Genomic DNA, 22,557 nt, shown 5'->3' with positions numbered 1-22,557 from the left:
AAACATTGCCCCTTTTCAATAAAACTGCTGTGCCTTGTGAACAATGAGTCCTCTATGCAATAATTGCGGTGTCTTCTGCGTGTAGCTCGAAACGCTGGCTATCAAAACGCTGGCTATCTATAGCCAGCGTTTCGAGCTACACGCAGAAGACACCGCAATTATTGCATAGAGGACTCATACAACCTTCGAGGTACAATCACACGAACCAATGAAGGTTTGATTGATGCGCTGCCGAGTGCGCATGCACTGTTCCATTTTCTTTTTGTATTATGTATTTCATTGTATTTTGTATGAGTATGCTCCCCCTATTGATGTTCCTCTGTTTGGTTCACCCTCATCTCTTATCGTCATAACCTGGTTTGGCCAAACGTAACTCCACTCCCCCATTTTCCTAGCTCCGCTTGCTACAGTTCGATTGTCTATTTTTGTATTTTGTTGTGGATTTTATTTGAATATGTTGCCCCCCCACATGATGTTCTTTTGTATGGTTTCACCCTCACTTCTCATTGTTGGAATCTGCTTTGGCTTATCATAACCTGACTACCCCTTTCCCTAACTCCGCTTTCCATATTCCTGTCCTGAGGATTAGTGTGGTTTATTCTTTGTGCTTCTTCTCTCTCTCTATTCTCCTAATCATGCCTCCCCTCACTCATCCCCCCTATATCTCAGCATCACCCATCTCGAAAAATGGCCCTAAGTCTTGGTCTATCCTCTACCCCCCATCTCTTCAAACATGGTAAGAAAAACTTCAAACACAAACTCCTCTGTCTCCACCCTGAAACCTTATTTGCGGATCACCATAATAGCCTTCACTCCTCCATTATCACCAACTACATCTTCTTCTCCAAACGCCCATCTAAATGGAAAAGCCTATTTCTTCGACACCTCCCCATCACTAATTCCCGCAATATCCAATACGGTCTGAAACTCTCCACCGGTTGTATGTCAATACAACGCAGTGTTTACACCGTACTACCATTACAACGCTAGTTTTACAACGCAAGTCGTTACCACGACTTGCGCTGTAGGGTGCTGGACTTAGTAATAGTAAGATTTACTATTCCAACACCAGCCTATGTACAGTAGGGAAGGTGTTGGAATAGTAAATCTACTATTCCTTAGCCTAGAGCGCCCTCCAATGCAAGTCGTGGTAACGACTTGCGTTGTAAAACCATCGTTGTGATGGTAATGCGGTGTAAACACCGCGTCGTAATGGATGTTCCCCTCTCCACCACTCCCTCTGCTTCCTTTCCGGGTGAAATAGATATTTCCATCTTCAAATCGGGAAACATTCTTATCCAAGCATCTGAAAATCACCTCCACATCTTTGAACACCACTTTAGCGCTCTATCCCAATCCCTCGCACAGTCATTGACTCCTCCCCTCTCACCCCCTCAACCCCTAAACCCATCACCACCCTTCTCGTCCCCGGCCCCCCTTTCTCTTCTCTCTGATTTAACCCAACTCCTAGCTCCATCATCACCCCTCTTGTCTCCTACCCCCTACCTCCTCTCCCCAATTCACCTTCCCCCTCTCCCATTTTTGATGTCTACACCCAATCTCCATTGACTACTCAAACCCTCAATTCCGTTACTGTCATCGACACCCTACCCACCTTACCCCCCTTACCCCCGCACTGAATCATCCACTCTTCCACCCAACACTGATGCCCTTTCCCAACCACAATTGACCTCCACGGCCTACATCACTATTACAAGTACTGACTCACTACCCCCCTTCCCCCATTATCTCCTCACACTGTTTCCCCATCCTCCTCCCCCAATCATGATGACTATTCTCTATCTCTACTTACCACCCAAGCTCCCAACATTACAACTTATTACAACAACCTTGTCTCCCAGTCTCCTAGTGTACATGCCTCCCTCCCCTCCTCCTCTACCAATGACTCTCCCACCCCCTCTCGTGATTCTTCTAAACTGTCTAATACCCGTTACCTGCATGTCTACTCTTACTTCCTCTTTAACCCTGAATTCTTTGTGCTCTGCTGTTCGCTCCTCTCCTTATGTTCACCACTTAAACAATCCCCCCTTCATCCACCTTATACAACTCCTCAACTACACCTCTAGTCCCTCACACTCACCCCCTTATGTCCCATACCAAAAATACACCTTCTTCTATTCACCTCTCTCCCTCTGACTTCCATTTCACTTCACCCTCTGATGCACTATATCCTCTCCTCCCTCCCGTAACCGCCCCCATACCCCTTCAACAGCCCCCACGTCTCCGCCACCAATTCCTCTTTCTCACACTCCCTTCTACTCTCTTGCAACCAACAATATACCAGATACGCCAACCCCTACTATCTCTCCACCGCAATTACCTAACTGTCTACAAAAAATAAACGCCTTACCTACGTCTACCCCGTGTGTCCCCCCTCTACCCAAAAATGATCCTCCCGCACATTATAATTCCCCTCCCCTCCCCAGGTTATCCCCCTCCCTCCCCACAATCCCCCTCTCCTTGATAACTCTAACTCTTCTAACTTCCTAAAAACTACTGATCCACTCCACTCCTCACTTCTCACACAATCACTCCTGAACGTTGAACTTCTCCTTTCGTCCCTTGTTTTAGAACTCGCCTCCCTCAGAACTGATGCCACACTACTTGCAAAAGCCCTCTCTTCTGATCACGCCCATACATCGGTCCCCTCACAATACATCTTATCGTCGCACATCCACACTCCTCTCACTTCTCCTACAAGCAGCCCGCCTAGCGTTGTTACCAACAACAACACTCCACCTTGCCCACATCTCCCTCGTAACTACCCAACCCCAACCAAACCCGCTGAACTTACCAATAACGTCCCACCTTGCACTGCCAGCATGTCCACCTCTACACTACATAACCCTTGCCCAATGCCCTTGGGTGTTAACTTTTCTACGAACTCCCTTGTCTCTCCCTCATCATCCTCGTCCACTATTCCCCCTAACCATCAGTCTGCTATCCCAATTCTCTTAGGAATAAACAGACTCCCCCTTCTTCCAGCATCACCTGGACCCCCCCCAACAACTTAGACCTATTCCTCCCTGTCCCCCTACCCAATTTTCCGACCCCACTCCCCTCTGTTGCATGTTGATTAACTGCCGATCCGCCTCCTGCCACGCAACCGAGATTGCAGAAACCATTCTCGGTGGAAATATAGACATCACATTCCTAACCGAAGCTTGGCTCAACCCCCACTCCACTCCTATCCTCGACTTGCTCATTCCCCCAGGTTATTCCATAATTTAAAAAGATAGAATCGATCAAATAGGAGGTGGCCTTGCCCTAATCTTTAAAGATGAACTTCATCTCTCGCTAGTCCATCTACAAGACCCTTCCACCTTCGAGTACCTTTGTGCTATCTCAATATTCCTGGTTGCCCCACCATTCGGTTACACACTATTTACCACCACCCTGGAAATTGTATCTCTTTTACTGAGGAGATGTCTGATCTTATTATTCAAGCATCGCTCTCCCACTCCAAGAATCTCTTTCTTGGTGACTACAACATCCACTGGAATAAAAACGAAGACCCTGCTGTCATCCTATTTACAGACACCATGGACATCACTGACCTGTCCCAACTCTGCCAATCCCCGACTCACAACAAAGGTGCCACCCTTGATGCTATTTTGACTAACAAGGATCTGGCCTCTCTCTCAAAGATCCTTCCCGTAGACTGGTCTGATCACCACCTTATCCTCTTCACCTTGAATAGCTAGATTACTCGCCCCACCCCCATCGGCAGTTTACCTATGAAACCTACTCGTAATCTTCACCTTATTCCACCTGGCGAATTGGAATCCTCAATCAAAACTCGCTTACTTCTCCCCCCTCTCTCTCACAACATCAATGACCTAACCGAACATTATAATAATTCCATTCTTGAAGCCCTCGACCAAATTGCCCCAATCAAACTCAAACAACAAAAAACATCCCTCCCAAATCCTGGTTCAACTCCGACCTTAACAATGAAGGACGGGCCCTTAGGCAATCGGAACGTGCCTGGAGAAATCATCCCACCTCTGATAATCTGATTCTCCTTAGAATTGCAAGAGCCAAATACAAAAAACACATTTTCAATGAAAAAGCCTCCTTCCTCCGGTCACAACTTGACCAGGCTAGAAACCATCCTAGAGAACTCTTTAACATCGTTAAAAAACAAACTTCCTCTGGCCCTCCGAAAATATTAGCCACTGTGGAAAGATGCGAAGAAATCGCCAGTTTTTTACAAATAAAGTCAACACGATCGAACTATCCTCTTCCCCCCTCTCTCACTCCAATCTCCCCTCGGCCAACACCCCCCCAATCATTCCTACTACACTTTTATCCACCTTTTCTCTGTATCACGACCCATCTCAACCCCTCCCTGCTCCCCCCCAACCTGACTCCACGCGTATTGGCCACCATGCTAAAAACAATGCTTTCTGGAGTGAATACTGTCCAGTATCAGAAACCACTATCATCAACATCATTTCTAAACTCCAACCATCCTCTCACACCAAAGATCCTCTTCCCACCCATTTGGTTCAAGAACTCAAATACATCATTGCCACAATATGGACCAATATCATCAACTCCTCTTTTTCCACTGGCTGTGTTCCTGCCTCCCTTCAGTTAGGCCAAATCTCCCCCATTCTCAAAAACACCTCCGCTGACCCTAATGACCTTAACAATCTACGCCCTATCTCACACCTTCCCTTCCTCTCTAAAGCTCTTGAAAAATGTGTCTTGTCTCAATTAGATAACCATATCGTCTCCTTCAATCTCCTTGACGTTTTTCATACTGGTTTTAGAAAGGGATGCAGTACCGAAACTGCTATGCTCAATATTACAGATGCCATTCATCGCTCGTTAGACAAAGGTGAATCCTCACTACTTATCCTCCTGGACCACTCTGCTGCATTTGATACTGTCCACCATCCCACCCTTCTTAATACTCTCAAAGATCGCTTTGGTTTTGAGGGCACTGTACTCAAATGGTTCTCCTCGTTCCTTCAAAACCGATCCCAACAAATTAAGCTCAATCACTGCCTCTTCAAACCTCAACCGGTCTCACTTGGGGTCCCACAAGGTTCTATCCTTTGCCCAACCCTATTCAATCTATTCATGGAACCACTCACCCTCATCCTCAAACATGTTAAAATCAGTTACCACCTATATGTTGACGATACCCAACTTTACTACAAGATCAAATCCCACAATATCATTCTTCACCTCAATGATACCCTGTTAAAGTCCAAACCTGGTTCCTTCTTAATCATCTCAAATTGAATCCTAAAAAAACAGAAATCATCCTTTTCACTCCTAAAAACAATTCCCTTCCTATCCAACTCTGGATCACTGACATCAAAGCACTTAATTGCTCCCTCTCCACCTCTAATTCTGTCAAATTGCTAGGGATCAGCGTCGATCGAAATCTTAATCTCATCCCCCATATTAAATATGCAGCTAAAGGTGCTCTCTTCACCCTGCACCACCTCAAAAAATTAAACCTTTTATTCCAGCTGATGACTTCAAAATCGTTGTCCAATCGCTTGCCCTTTCCAGGATTGACTACGGTAACGCCACACTTGCTGGCACCCCTAAAGTCCACCTTGCACCGATCAAATCGGTTCTCAACCTAGCTGCCAGACTTATCTCTGACTGTAAAAGATTTGACCACATCTCTCCTGTCCTCAAAAATCTCAATTGGCTCCCAATAGGAGGAAGATCCACTTACAAGATTGCATGTATCACTCACAAAGCTCTTCACCAAAATTCCCCCTCTTACCTTTCAGACAAACTACAAAAAGCAGGGTGCTCCAGATCCCTGAGGAGCACTAACTCCCTTGTCTTAATCCCTCCTAGACTTAAATGTAAAAAGACCCAAGCTCGTACATTCTCTGGTAATGCTCCCACGATTTGGAACTCTCTCCCCAAGGATCTTCGCTGCAACCCCTCCTACCCTCTCTTCAAAAAAAGACTCAAAGTACTTCTTCTCAACAAATATTGGGGTACCTAATGTCACTGAATCTGACTCTGCTCACTCTTTTCTTCTTGTTCTCTCCTCGACCCACCCTGTCTCCCACTTTTCTATTTCTCTCTCCCCCTCTCTACACTCATCTATCGCTTAAATCTCAACATTCTTCGTCCCCTTAATTGATCTCTCTGTTTCTTTGCCTCCATCTCTCATTTGATTGCTATTTCTTATCCTATGTTAGGAAACTGCACATTGTTTATTCTGTCATGATATGTTTACCTACCTTGTAAAGCGCTCTGATACTCTTGGGTCCAGTAGCGCTATATAAAACCTTTTAAATAAATAAAATAAATAAATAAAATGCATCATCAAATATTGTAGCACCAGTAATAGTGCCAGAATCCCAAAATAAGATAAGCAGAAATTACCGGACATAATGAAAAGTGACTGGGGTTTCTGTATTAAAAAGGAATGCGTGTGGAGTTTCTTCAGCTCCAAACAAATCGCCGAAACGCTATCATCAATCGAATTATTATTTGAAGCGCATGCATATTCTGGAAACGCGAGCCAGCAGCCGCTTCAAGATTTCAAGTGTGCATCACTACGCCTTCTGCGCCCCCTCCCAAATTCTAACTGACAATCCTGGTTCATGTTTGAACAAAAGTAAGTTTATTGATCAAACTGGGATCGATAAAATAGTTGTCTTTGGTCCTGAGTAGAACGCCAGAACTAAGGTGGGTTTAAACGCGTAGACCATTTTTTTTGGATACCAAACAATTGCAACGTTGGAATAGATTGGGCTGATTGTGCAGTCTAAAAACTTTCTTTGTGATCTTTTGTTGACATGTAAAAGTGGTTCACTGCACATCTAAGTTATGCCACTAGATCTTTGCATTGTTTGGTTGTTGCTCCTTGTTTTTTTTAGAGAATAAGAAAAGCATTTTCCCTTCTGCCACCAAGGAGCCATGAATGTGTGTAAGTTTGAAGATCAGTGTGAATGAGTAATGAGTTTTGAATGGTGAAGTTTGAATGTAAATATTGTGACACCTTTTTGGATGGGTAGGGTCTTGTGCTTATAGGTTTATTCTTTATTGAATCATACTTTTTTTAATTCATTTGACGTAGTGTTTGTTCTACTTTTCTACATTGAATGAAAAATGTGTTGCTTATTTATTCACTCTTTGAAAAAAGAAGTAAGTTGTACAAAATAAAAAACTTTATTAAGTAAGACAGGTGGATACTGACTCAATGTTCTACCGCCTTGCTAAGTAAGGGACAATTAAATATCAGTATAGGCATTTGTGGTGGGTTTTTTCTGTTGAAGGGCTCAGCCTTACTGATTAGAGCCAGACCCATTGTTGTTTTTTCTGAAACTCATGAGAGCATAAATACCTGCTGTCAATTCTAAATAGTTTATGTGATGCAACCTCTCTGTGTTCAACCACAATTTACCAGTTTTTTTGTACACCCAAGCCTGCACCCCAACCAGTTAGACTCGCATCTGACTCCAGAATGAAGTCTGGTGAATATCCAAAGATTGCCCAGCCATTCCAGGCATCTAAATTCTCCAACCACAAAACCAGTTCCACCTTGCCTCTTGATTTAACGATACCATACCATAATCCTCTCAAAAAAAGGCTGTTGCCTTTATCCTTTGCAAAGCACGATAGTGTAAGGGGCCCGGGAAAATTGTCTGAAGAGTAGCGGACATTAGACCTAAAACATATCTTATTTCCTTCCGCATCTTGGTTATCTTCTGTAAGGGAAGAAGGAGAGCCACATTGACTGTATCTGTTGTGAACCCTAAAAACTCCATAGAGCGTGAGGGGATAAAAATTGATGTTTTTTTTGTTCACTATGAATCCCAAGCTTTCTAGTAGGGATCTGACCATATAACTTTCAGTAGTTGAGATTTGCATTGGGACATGATCAGAATATCGTCTAAATACATGATCATGCAAACACCCCTCTCCCTCAGGTTGGAAATGACTGCCCTCATTACCTTGGTAAAGCATCATGGTGCTGAAGAAAGGCCAAAAGGAAGTGAACAAAACTGGTAAAGTCAATTCTGTCAGGTGAATTGGCGATAAGCTTGGCACTCCCCTGCCATGGGTATTGTAAAATAGGCATCTTTCATATCCAACTTTACTAGCCAATCGTTCTTCAGCAACATGCCTCTTAAAGGCTGGATCCCTTCCATCTTAAAGTGTCTGTACACTAGGAATCTATTTAATTATCTTAGGTTTTTAACGGGTCTCCATCCCTTGTCTTTCTTCTCTACCAGGAAGCTGGCACGGCCCGTGCCGGGCGTTATACTGGGGTGGTGACGTCAGGCAGGGGAGGGTCAGGGTGGGGGGTTGTAAAATGCGGGATATGGACCATTAGAGGTAAGTACGGATAAAAATAAATAAAACGAATTTCGTTGCCCACGCTGCATGGCCAAATGTGATGCAGCGTGGGCAACGAAATTCGTTTTAGTTATTTTTATCGGTACTTACTTCTGATGGTCCATATCCCGCATTTTACAACCCCCCACGCTGACCCTCCCCTGCCTGACGTCACGCCCCAGTATAACGCTCGGCACAGGCCGTGCCTGCCAGGAAGAGAGTACTAACGAAGACTCTGCTCTCTATTATTACTTCTACGATAGGCCCCTTCACCAACATAGATTTTACCTCCTCGTCTACTACCGTCTGTTGGTCTGCATTCAAGGTCAGCTCCCTTGAAGGAGTAGTTTGAAAGGGCGTTTCCAAGAAGTCTATTCTGAAACCCTGGATGTTTTTTAAAACCCGTGGATCCTGAGTAATGGTTTCCCACACATCAGTAAAATATTTGAGGCGGCCACCCACTCTTCACAGGGAAGAAGGAGAAATCATTGTACCCACCCTGGTATCCGGAGGGACATTGGCCTTGAGGTTTCTTTCCTCTCGCCCCTTGATAATTGCCTCTTTGGGGATATAAGGTAGGTGTCACACTGGCCTGATAGCCTCCGCCATAACATCTCTGCCTATAGTTAGATAACTTGGACTCCGGGAAGCCCCGGCCGGCAGAAAGTCCTCTTCTGCCAGCCCGGCAAAAAATACATGCATTAAAGAACGTATGCATATTGTTCTGGGCTTTGTTGAGGGCAGTGGAAGTTGCTATAAACTTGCCCAGGCCCTTAACCACATTTTTTGCCGAAGTCCTCAGGGTTTTCTGTGGCTTCTTTCTCAGATAGATCCTCTAGCTTGGGGTTGATCTCCATCAGTACTGCTTTGCGTCTAGGCTCATTTAGTCCCAAGGAGAACCATAGCGCACTAGCTCCAGCCTCCGGAGGTCTAGATCTAGTGGGAGCCCCTTAACATATGCCTCTACGGACATGTCAATTATCCTTTCCAGAGGGCCGACGACATCAAGAAGGCAATCTAGGCATTGTTTGAGGGACCTCTCAAGACCCATTCTGGGGTCTCTGCCCATCCTGAAGAGAAAGGTAATTAATCCTGGGTCCAAGTTCCGAGTAAGTCACACTTTGTCATGAATGACTGGCCTCGAACATTCAGCCTTGAGGACATTACTCACTTCCTTCTCAAGTTGATTCATGAGACAACTCCTAATGAAATTGCCCACGTATTCAAGGGGCCACCACTCAGTACTTCTGGGATGCTTAATATTGTGCAGTGAGAACATTTCCTCTCCTAGATGGTTCTTGACTACGTATTTGTAGGTAGAAGGAACCCCATCCATACTGAAGAGATCCTCCCCATCAACATCCCCTTAATTGAGGTCAAGTACATACTCATCATACAGCTCCTCATCACCTCTCTGGAGCTCCTCTTTCACAAACTTGATTTCAATTTCTCAACTCCAAGATTTGTGTGCTGCTAGCGGCACCCCATTCCCAATTGTACGGCATCGGACACCCCTCTCTTTCGTGCCGCATAGGCTACTGTAACTGTCGACTGTCAGTGTGGCACATTAGATTATCTATAGGCAGCAGTGTAAAAACAAACAAATCAATTGGACTCATCCCACTCCAATATGTCAGTGAAGTCTCGGATTGGGTCGGCGTAATGCCGTTGCCAAAGCCTTACTCTCATTCCCCGCCGCACGTGCCAATATTTGGACACGCGTCTAGCACGCAGGCCTGTGTGGTAGTGAGGAAGTACCTCACCTCACCTCTGCATGCAAGCACTGGTCTAGTGCGACTGCGATGGAGAAAGCGAGGGAAGAGTTCCCGTAAGATCGGCGTGGACTGAGCACAGACAGGAGGAACCCGCTGTACCTCAACGACTAGCCGGCAAGCAGAAGCGGGAGTCGGCAGGCCCGCGATCCAGCACAAAGGGTGAGCTGGCTCAGAAATAAGCTGCTTGGACTGTTCAGCTAACTGTGAGGTATGGCCCCAGAGACAAATATGAGGTAGTAAAGTGAAAATAAACAGAGAAATGTTTCCATAAATTGGAAACCAATGAAACGAAATAACACTATACAGTCACGGTACACAAGGAGAGAAATAACAACACAGATGCTGTCATATAAATATAGTTCTAACCCTAGTAACAATATAAAGGTTATAATCAACCAAGTGCTATGTTATGATAAATAAACCAAGAGGATCTGGTAATATTTCAAAGTGGATTTATTCTTCAAAGGAAGACCTGAACATCTTCATGCCAGACACAGCTGGACCAACTGCTCACTGATGCCAAAGGCATGACATCATCTTAGAACCATCTAAGGCATCATAAAGATGCAACATTCTAATGAGAGAAACATGTGAGTAATGATAAAGTGATGAACCACATAACATATAAATATAACATGCTACTTATTTGAGCAAGGAGCATCAATTAAAATAGGAGGATCGTCATGTGCATGGACTATTTATGTGTTATGAATGTTCTATTCTAGGTTGCTTTTGATTTTATGATGTAATGTTATTTCAATTGCTGCATGGAGTGGCATTAATGGACTAATGTGTGGAGTGGCATTAAAGAATACTACATAATGGCAGCCTTCGTTCTTTTAATAAAATGTAATGTGATGTTACATAAAACGAATCACTACTGGCTAAAAGCGTCACAGTTGAACAATGAGGGCAGATGCTTTATTTGGCCAAAGAGAGCCACTTTTCACAGTTTCATTATGCCTTGCCAAGATGTAGGCACAAAGAAAAAGCCAACTCCTTCTAATACTGGGCAAGAAGTAAGTTGCATATCTAACAACAAGAACATTTGAATTTCACTCATTGTAAATATTGTAAGGCAACATGGTTTAAATTATTACTTTTATGTCATTTTGTTGGGTCTTATATAACCTTGTAATGTGCACACTTGCGGCTACCGCTTACGTACAGAATGTTACGGTGGGAATGGATTCTGGAATGGTATAGGGCAGGGAGAAGGACAGATAAAATAATCGGTGCCAGTGGTAGTTATCCCTCTCCTCCTATCCTGCTGTTCCCTGGCCAGGGGGCCAAACACTGACCTGAAACAAGAAGATTTAAATAAACAGGGGAAACAAACCTGATCGCGCTACATCCCCCCCACTGCGATGTGAACCTGATGGTGTGGAGGCCTCTGACCTATAAGTGTTCTGCCCAGTCGTCTGCAAAACATCCTGCCTACTCCCACTACCTTGCAAGTCATGTTGAGTTGCCCCCGGAGTACCTGAAACTTTTGCCCTTTGCCAACATTGTCTCCAGCAGCCCCAACCTTTGCTGCTTTTATCCTCTGGAAGGCATGCCTCCATCGCATTCACTACCCAAAAAAGAAAAAGCTGTGCAGGGCCCCATTGCTTTCTCCGGTGCCAAAGGTAGCCCAAGTTCCCTCATGATCTCTTTGAATCTGTCTAGAGGTACCTGGCAGTCCGTGATGTTAGGTGCCCACAAAGAAAAGTCCTCCAGGTAGTGCGTTACCAGCTGGTGACCTGTCCGCTCCGAGAACAACCCCTGAAGAAACGTGCTAAAGCACTCCCATAGTGCGCAAGCCATAGAACAACCCCTCGGTTAATGTGTCTCAAGCGCCAAAAGGCACCCCAAGCCCTCTCATGATCTCTTTGATTCTGTCCAGAGCTACCTGGCAGTCCGTGGAGTCTGAGGCGCCCACAAAGAAAAAGTCATCCAGGTAGTGTGTTACCAGCTGGTGACCCGTCCGCTCTGAGAACAACCACTGAAGAAAACGTGCTAAAACCCTCCAATAGTGTGCCAGACATAGAACAGCCCCTCGGTAATGCTTCGTCCACGTACCATTTTACCATTAAAATGGATATCCAAAAGATCCCCATCATCCGGGCGGACTGAAAGCCAGCGGAAAGCTGCCTCTATGTCGCACTTTGCCATCATCGCTGTTGCGCCCGCAGTCACTACCAGTGACATGGCCACGTCAACTGACGAATACGAAACCGTAACCTCCCTTTCACCCATGAAATAGTTTTCTGAATTCCATTCTGGCCACAACCAAGACTGAATTAAACTACCTTGGTCCTTGTTCCTTTCGTGGCCCCACTCCCATGGGAGACACATCAAATTTTTAAAAGCCAATCGTCAAATGGGCCCTCCATGCGCCCCTCACCCCCTTCTTCATCCCATGCCCCTTGCACTGTCACAGGGTGCTCCTTTGCAGATTGTAAATTGTCTGCTCACCCGCGTCCCGCGTCCCCCATCCCTAGTCTAAAAACCTCCTGAAACTAAACGCCTCTTGATGCCACTACTGGCCCCCTTGCTGCCCCTGCACCCCTGAAGCAATTAACCAAGGCGTGTCTGCCTCCACAGTTCGAGCAGTCATGCAGAAATATACAAAAATCCTGGGCGCACATTCCCTTGTTAAAGTCCCAGCAGGCACCCCCCGATCCTGTCTTTCCTCTGACTGTACCAACCCCTCCCCCCCTCACCCACGGTGGATTGCCCCTGAAAGGACCGATACACAAGCAGTAGTCCGCTGGCCATGAAAATAGCCTTGCCCACCCCGAACAGCCCCATTGTGTGTTGTCAGGGGTCGGTATCCAATTCCCCCCATTTTGCCTCCATGTCCCACGCCATGCGTGCTCCGTGTCCCACGCCATGCGTGCCCGAAACTCCTCATCATATTGAGCCCAAGCATATCCACCCCCCGTAATCTGGGCCTTCCAGATCACATCCATGTACTTAAACAGGGCCACACACATCTCTGGGTATTTTTCACAGTACACACTTGCTTTTATCAAAAAGGCTGCTGTCCAATTCTCAATTGTGAGAGGCACTTTTTGGCTGCTTGGCCAATTCATACTCCTCCTCTTTAGATCCCTCTTTTGCCCGTAACCTCTCTACGCAGAAGTTTGAGCATCTCAACATACTCGCCCTTCCTTATCCGCTCCTTAGTAGCCAGCATCAAGTGCGCACCCAAAGGCTTGGTTACTCCAATGTAAGGCAGTTGTTTTATTTTTAATTCCTTACTCTCCAACTTGTTCTCGGAATCTCCTGTCGATATGACCACTTTCTCTGTCTTGGTCTGAACACCGTCCTTTGGGCTCCCTGACACCTTACCTGCGTCCTCTGTGCCCACTCCCACAGTCTTAACCCCGTCCCTCATGTTCGCCAACGCCTTACCTGCGTCAGCTGTGCCTACCCCCACGTCCAAGACATACTTTCCTTTCCGCAGCATACCCCCCGACCCCCTCCTTATCCCCCCTCAAACTCCCACTGATACCATGACGGGTCGCCATCCCCCATCCTGTTTACATGGCTCTAAGGAGGATGCCCTTTGTCTTGCGATCAGCTTTGCCAATGGGGCTGACCATTCCTCCAAACTCGATGTCCAACCTGTGGGCTCTGCCGGGCATCGTGACACCTGAAAAATACTATACAAAGCATTACTCGGCCCCCACGCACCCTCATCCTCAATTTCCCGCAATTCGCCTTCCTCAAGGCTTTCCTCCTCATAATCAAGCCCCTCATGCTCCCGGAAACCCCATGCCCTCTCACCCGGCAGTGCAGACTGCACCTTCCTAGCCCCACTTATATGTTGGTTAGCTGAGCTCCTGCCCCCTCGATGCCCCGAGGATTGTTGGGAAGCTTCAGGTGTTGGGGCCAGCGAGCCAGTTCGGGGCCTACTTATGCCAGCCGTGCCGTGATCCCACGCCGGTACTGGGTAGGCCATGAGAGGCTCCACCCTCCCTTCTCCTCTACGCCTTGGACCCGCTCCCAGCTCTGCCGAGTCTGGCACCCGCTGATGCTCCACCACCTGAAAAACAAAGGAATGGTCTGGTGTGCTGGGCCAACCCATCCTCTCTCTTCCTGCCTGCTCCTAACGTACTAAACGCCCACGCCCGCCCCACCTCACTGAGATCCACCTCTTCTCCCCCACCTTTTCCCCGTCCTCGTCGCTCCATTCCAAGCCCGCCGCGCCCCGATACCTGGCCTAACTGGTCTCGGCCCCATCTCCCAATGGTGCCCCCCCCAAGCCCCTCCCTCACCCTTGCTGGTCCCCGTCCGAGCGAGCCCTGCTCCCCCACACTAAAACCCTCTGACCCTCCCTGCGACAAATAAGCCTCCCCCTGGTCTACCCTATCTATGCCACGCACCTCCTGAGTCCAGGAGGTGAAAATATCCAAACCCTCCCACTCCCGGTCGCCCCCATCAGAATCCAAATCAACAGCCCGCCCCTCCCGTACCTCATCCAGAACCCAGGGGCTGCTGCCCTTACCCAACTCCCCCACCTGTGTCTCCACAAGAGAAGCCTCCGCACCCCCCAGGACCCTATCCCTACTCCCCCGCTTGCCCAGTGTGCGCGGACCGTGCCAAATTCTTCCGCCCGCCCCAATAACCGACCCACGTGGCCCCCTCCTGTCCCCAACCTTCTCCACACAGGAAGCTGCCTTGGCCAGAAGGCGTCCATCAGGCAATGCCTCCAATTTTGCACCCCCCTTTTTGCCCCCTTTCCACTTCCCCACCCTCGAGGACCCAGGGGCCTCCATCCTGCCCTTCCCCCGCCACCTATTACTGCAGGCTTGTGTCCTTGATGACACACTCCACCGGCGAGCCCCGCCCCCAAGGGACACCTCCGGACCTTCCAACACTGCAGGAGGCTCCTGGTCATGTGCTACAAGCGAGGCCACTCTCCTCACATACGAGTGGCCTCGAACCTTCACCACACCTACTGGGGAGACGCGGGCTGCGCTGCCCCGCTAGGCCCAGCCTCCCTACAAAAACGCGGTTCCCGCCCCACCTGCCCGCAACTTTTCATTTTGGGCTACAATTGGGCTATACCAATGTAGCCCAACCTCGAAATGGCCGCTAATCGTCTTGCCCCACCCGCTCCCAATCTGCCTGAGGGGCACACCTCACCAGGCTCAGTTGCCCCCCAAGTCCCCCTTGCGCATGCACGCATTTGCGCACAGCTGACATTTTAACTTTGGTTATCCAGGTTTCAGTTCATTTGGCAGTGGTTGGCTGTGTGTGACATCAGCGAACAATTGGCACACTGTTTGTTGCTAATTGTAATTCTTATCAGCGATTGGCACACTGTTTATTGGCAGTCATGGGAAAAACAGTGACTGGCACGTTTGGCATAGTGTGTAATCAAGGTAAAATCTTACTGCAAATAGTTATTGGCACACTTTTAATATAGTGTCAGTCCTGTCTTAGGGCCCTCCAGTATATATAATCACATCAATTGGCACGCTCTGTAGAAAGTGTCAATTGATTATCAGCGATTGCAATGCTTCAGCAAATTTGCATTTGAGGTGCCAACAGATGTTGACTGCATTGTGAGTTACAATAAAGGCCGTATAATATCCCAAACATATCGTAAGCTCGTAAATAATCTCCCGGATCCCACGGTGGGCCTCCGTAGCAAGTGGGAGGTAGAATTAGGAGACATGGTGGATTCTGATTGACTGGAGGCACTGGCATCTCCACGAGAGACATCAATCCCATCCCGCTTAAAATTAATACAACTCAAAGTACTACACCGCATATACTACTCCCGCACACCATTACATAAGCTAGGTCGCGCACTGGATCCGTATTGCCTCAGAGGATGCGGAATCATGGGAACATATTACCATATCATATGGGAATGTCCCAAGATACGAACATACCGGGAACAAGTAATGACAGAGATTACGGAGACAAGTGAAGTGGAAATCCAGCCAGACCCTGGGTGTTGTCTATTGAATATTTGGAAACCTACAGACTTAAATCGAGGCTTACAAACTTGGTCGACATATGGGATGGCGATCGCAAAGCGTAACATAGCTAAGAATTGGGGGTCGGGAACAATACCCACGTGAACGCAATGGGGGAATGACATGGATGCAGCCATGGTGGCTGAAAAGGCGGTATATACTCTTAGAGGATGTCCCAAAAAATGGACCCGTATATGGGGGAAGTGGAATGAATATAGAGGGAATATTTGTGAGCCACCAAATGCAGTATCTGACTCTGAGGCTAGCCCATAAAATTTAAAAAAATTTGTGCTAAATGTGTAACTTTCAAGACAGAGTTGGGGAGGGATAGAGGGAGGGATGGGAAGAAATACAGCATTAGTATATACCCACTGTCATTTAAAAAATATATATATTTTACATGCTAAATATGTAAGACAAATAGGGGATCGCCCCTCATTGAATGTATATACCTAAGATACACATATCAATACCGAAAACAGTAAACCATGTAATGTACTGATATGTTCATAATGATAAAAAACTATGTATATGTACGTTGGATATGAACAATTGCTGAATACTGCATTTTCTGTCAAAGCTAATAAAAGGTTTATAATAAAAAAAATAAAAAAAATAAAGGCTGTACACCTTTAATAAATCAGTCAATGTGTTTCAGTAATGTGTACACTATATTTTGGACTCACGCACAACATGGACATCTAATGGCTGCTTTGCAGTGTTTACATCTCCTCATTCACCATGCAGCAGTCAATTGCACCTCCCCCTGCTTTTGTGCCAAATCCATCAGCACCTGAGACAGATTGAGAACAATGGAAGAAAGGTTTTGAGGCGTACTTAAATGCTCTTGAAAGAGACTTATTCATGCACAGGAAGAAATGTGCTATTCTGAACTATTGCCTCAGCATGAAAGGTCGAAAAAAATTAAAATACATTCCCAAAGAGTTAGCCCTCCTGGTGAATGGTGAAGGTGATGGAGTAGAAGATGAATATGCTTCAGCGATTAAGGCTGTGGATGTACGTTTTAAAGCGTGTGAGAACGTCACTTTAGATAGCCACAAATTTTACAAGATGGTACAAGTGTCAGGAGAGTCTGTGTCTAGTTATGTAGGTGTGTAACGGATTCTCAGTGTATCATGTGATTATAAAAATTTGAAGAGGAAATGATAAGGGATCAGTTAGAAGAGAAGACTAAAAACAGAAAGGTGCAGGAAGCTTTATTATCCACCCCAAATCTTACATTGCAAAAAGCCCTTTAGATTCTACCAGGATTGAAAGCATCCCTTTATATGTAGAGCAAATGGCAGCGTCTGACACTAAAGCACAATGTCAATCACAAGGTGTGTTGGCTGTTAAAAGTGAGTACCAAAAAAACAAGGAGAATAAATTTGAGAAGGTCAACAAAAGCGATAAGGGCGACAGGAGGTCTCCGGTCAAAGATTTAGCGTGTTATAGATGTGGCAGCCCTACTCACCTAGGTAATGCCAAAGTATGTCCAGCATTAGGCAAAACATGCGCAAAGTGATTGAAAAGAGGACACTTTGCGAGCGTGTGCAGGTAATCTGGGAGAGTGTCTGTCTACAGGGTGCATGGATTTGAGCCTAACAGTCTTGATGAGGTTGGCACTTCGTCTAACGAGGAAGATGACGTTTTTGACATTACTGGATCTAATTTAAAGACTTGTGAGAAGGACGTATGGGGGTGATGGGTCAAGGTGCTAGAAGACCCCTTTGTCTAGTAAACATAAACTGGGTGGAGATTAATGTAATGGCAGAGCTCCATTCACTCTGGTGAGTGAGAAAAAATGGAAAGAGTTGTTTCAAAAGCAAGGAGTGACCTTGAAATGCTTTACCATCCATCTGGTGGGGTACAAAGGTAAACCCATTAAGGTTCTGGGAGAATTTGTTGCAGACTTAAGCTAAAGGAGAGCAACTCTCTGGGTACTGTGTATATAGCTACGATGAGGCGTGTTCATTAAGATGGTTTGATCAAGGTAACCAAGAATCTTGTTAGACCCCAATAATCCGATCTATGTCATTTTAAAGAAAAACTATGCACAGAAACTGGTAATACAGGAAAATGCATGGGAGGTGTCATATCCAGAGATCTAGGTTTGTTTAATGGATTCATGCACAAAATATCAGTTAGCAAAGGAGCCCAGGGAGTAGTTCATAAAATCTGCAGAGTTCCGTTGGCTTTGCGTGCAGAACTCAGGATGGAACTTGAAAAACTATACAAAAATTATGTGATTGAACAGGTGGAAACCTCTGATTGGATTGCACCCATCGTTCTAGCTAGAAAGGCCAACGGATCTCTGCGCATGTGTGTTGATTTGTGCGATTTGAAGGAGCAAATTTGGTTGGATCAATACCCCTTACCAAACATCGCAGAGAAGCTCTCTACACTTAAGGGTTGAAGAATATTTAGCGTATTGGATATGATATCGGCATATCACCATATCGCTTTACACCCTGAGTCAAGGCTGCATTTGTCACTCCTGAACGATTATTTCAGTTTTAACGCATTTGTATTTCAGAGGATAGGGGAAAGCATACTCAGGGGCATTGTCGGGGTGAGTGCCTTCCAAGACGATGTTTTGGTCTACAGTGAATGTCAGGAACAGCACGATGAAAGGTTGAATCATGTGTTGGCCACTCTTAGAAGCAAGGGTGTTACTCTAAGTCCTGTAAAGTGTCAGATGAACACATCCACTATAAAGTATTTGGGCTACAACCTATCTACTAGGGGTGTGGAACAAAAATCAAGGCGGGTAAAAGCTATTGAGGATTTTTGTTCTCTTTATAACAAGGACCAGTTGAGGTATTTTAAGGGCCTAATAGAGTTCCATGCACGATTTGAACCCAATTGTGCTGGAAATACTTTCAGTATGAGAAGTCTCCTTAAGAAAAGTTCAAGGTTTGTTTGGAGTGATGAATGTGTCAGTGAGTTCAGTCAAATCAAGAAGGACATAGCACAGCCCATACCACTTAAACCATTTGACACCAAGGACCAACCTATAATCATAACTGTGTCCCGTCAAAAAGGTTTAGGTGCATTGCTTATGCAGCGAAGGGGTGGTAAGGATGAGGTGGTAGCATTTTCTTCTAGAGGCTTGAGGGGAGCAGAAGCAACGTAGTCTGTTATAGAGCGGGAGGCTCAGGCTTCTTGGTAGGTAGTCTACTTCAAACCATATTTCTGGGGTTCCAAGTTTATAGTGCGGGTGAATCACAAACCTTTGGCACAGTTATTTACCCTCTATGGTGGCAAATGAGCAATGCCCAGAATTGCCAAGTGGCAATATAGGCTCCAAGAGCACAATTTTAAAGTGGAGTATGTGCCAGGAAAGAAAGGTTTGTTGGCTGACTGTTTGTCCAGGTTACCTGGGAGTGTTAAGGATGAATGCAATGCTGAACTAAAGGAGGAGGACCCTTATCTTGTATGTAATGTAGAAAGTAATTTGGAAGGGGCTGTATCGGACCAGGAATGGAGAAAAGCACATGAGTCAGATCAAGGAATTAAGGATGTCATGTCTGGTATTAGTCATGGTTGGTCTAGAAGGAGGGACAAAAGCAGGTCCAGCATAACATATAAGCATGTATTTGAGGAACTATCTATAGTTAATGGGCTATTGTTATGTACCACTTTGATTGTGGTTCCAGAAGCAGTGAGAAATAAAGTTCTCACTTTGGCTCATGAAGGTCATATTGGCATGGGGCCATGAAAAGATGAATCAGGGAAAACTTCTGGTGGCCTGGGTCTGATAAAGATGTAGAACATTTTGTAAGGGATTGTATGACCTGTGCTTTCAGTGACAAGTCACAGGCCACCATACCCAGTCCTGTGGATTGATTGCTGTACCTAGGAGGGCATGGGTCAAATTAGACGTCGACATGTCCTGTGGATTGATTGCTGTACCTAGGAGGGCATGGGTCAAATTAGATGTCGACATAATTGGTCTGATGGTGATTGCTGGGGGAGTTCCGGAGTATGGTATTGTAGTCATAGATTTTTATAGTTGTTGGCCTGAGGTAAGGTTTGTGAAAGTCCCCGACACTGCAGCTGTAATTGAATTTTTAGAAACCATTTTTTCCAGGGAAGGAATGCCTGAGGACATTTTGTGTGATAACAGATGTCAACTCACATCTGTGCAATTTGAAGAATTCTTAACCCCTGTGGGCATAATACACACCAAATGTCTTTTTATCATCCAAGAAGCAATGGTCTCATTGAAAGATTTAATAGAGTGATAAAGGAGAATGTACAACTCGCCAAGGCCAGTGAGATGAATTGTAAATTTTAACTGAAGAAATTGTTATGGGCTGTGCACGGATGTACGTTGTTACAACGCATGCTTTTAGCACGCATGCTGTAACAACGCGGTTTTTATAACGCATTCTTTTACAACGCATAACAGAAATGGGTGTTGGATAGTGAATATTTTAATTTACTATTCCAACACCAGTCCCCGTTGACACTAGGGAAGGTGTTGGATAGTAAATTAAAAGTATTCCCTATCCTTGAGCGCCCCCCAGAGTCATGCGTTGTAATAGAATGCGATTTAAAGACCGCGTTGTAATAGCACTGCGTGCTAAAAGTTGCGTCGTAAACGACGTTCCCCGCTGTGCACACCATGGAAAACGCTGACACTGATGTTTCTCCTGTTATATTGTTAAGGGGGTGTGCCCCAGCTTCTTAAATGTTGTGGGAATGGATGGGCACATTTGCAGTACCAAAGGAGAAAATTGAGAAGGTAGGAAAAAAGAGAGTTCAAGGACAGACCAAATATGCTCAAACTCTATCCAAGCATAGGGAATGGGAATTGAAAGTTACTGTAGGCAACAATGTGAGGGTAAAATGTTCCTGTATCATTTCTAAAGTAGAATCACGATGTTCAGAGCCTAAGAGGATGGTTGAAGTGAGGAAGAGCGGGTCAAACTAGAGGATGGTAGGTGGTGGAAAATCGCAATAACATGTTGGTGTCTCTTGTCACTGAATGTGTGCAGAGCAGGTGAAATTGTGCCATGGGGTGGAGCGTGAGTTTGTGAATAGTGAAGGAATGGAGCGCTCATCCTCAACCAGGGTAACAAGGTTGCGCAACAGATTCCAGGATTATGTTATGTAATTATTCTTCCTGTCAGTCCATATATGACCGTCTGTACAACCAAATTATTCGCCATTGTATTCTGCCTATTTTAGGCCTTTATGTGGATTATTTTCACAACTGCAAATATTATTTTTCTGGCAATTTAGCTACTGTTATTGTTACTGTTTTGTTGTTGTCGTATAGAAGGAAGAAGGGTTGGTTTTGTACTCACATGTACTCTAAAAACCGACTATATGGCATTCCTAGCAGAAAAAAGATGACTGAAGGAAATGGAAAAAAGGACTGTCATGGAGAATTACCTTACTCTTTCAAGCCCAGGGTTGCAGTTGTATTTATCTTGTCTGCAGGGAAGCTATGAGAGGATGTTGCTAACACGATTTCGTATAGGAATACTACATAGGATGATTACCTTTCCAGAGGTAAATGACTGGTCTCACAATCTGAGTAATCAAGAAGGACTAGCTAAGTTGTGTGTTGGGACTCAAAGGGTACGTATGTTGGCAAACCATTTGGTTTGGTCATGAAGCCTTCACCCACCAACCTAGTTGGTGGCATGCTTCATCATCGGGCCCACCACAGTGACACCGAACGTGTCCCGGGTGTGCTGCGACTCCAGATTACTGAGGAGCTGGTATACTTGCTGAGTGTGCAGTGTAGGTGAAAGGAAGTGAAAATGTAAAAGCTATACAGTGGGTCCCAGTGCCCGAGGGTATATGGATAGACTTTAATTGCTGGGCCCCTGTTAGCAACTAAAAAGGCAAGCGGACGCGTTAGAGTGAATTATGACCTCCTGCGTCCTGTGTGGTCTACATGTTTCAGCCAGGCCTTTTGATTAAAACTGGCTTTCCTCAGGACCAATGAGTATGTGTAGGTGATAATAAATAATTTTAAGTGAATAGTGATATGTTTAAAAAGTGTCGCACTTGCTAAGGTGCATTATGTGTAAGAGGGGGATTCCCTCTACTTTACTGTACACATAACATAAAGGACACAGACAGACGTACAAATTAGAGTCAATTAGGATAAATTCCAAAAAACACAAAGTATTGCCGGCTGCTAAGGTGTGTGAAAACGACCTAAAGCGGCAGAAATTGTGGCCACGCAGATTGCTTGGCTGGTGTGGTTTTAGCGAAAAAAACGGTGTGTGGGTGGTGGGCTAAACAGCGGGGTAAGTGCATGGTGAGGTACAGGTAAGTAAAAGCATTATCCTCACACTTGCTGTTTGCTGTTAAAGCCTCCTTGGGTCACCTGGCAGGGAGAAAAGACCCTAGACATAGTTGAAAGGCAGAGATTAGCGCCAAACCTGTATGGAGAGAAAGAGCTGAGGCTTACCTAATTCGTAGCGGTA

Source organism: Lissotriton helveticus, chromosome 4_2 (assembly GCF_964261635.1).
Source record: "Lissotriton helveticus chromosome 4_2, aLisHel1.1, whole genome shotgun sequence".
Lineage (NCBI taxonomy): Eukaryota > Metazoa > Chordata > Amphibia > Caudata > Salamandridae > Lissotriton > Lissotriton helveticus.
The sequence above is the reverse complement of the archived record's forward strand: the minus strand, read 5'-3'. Positions refer to the sequence as shown.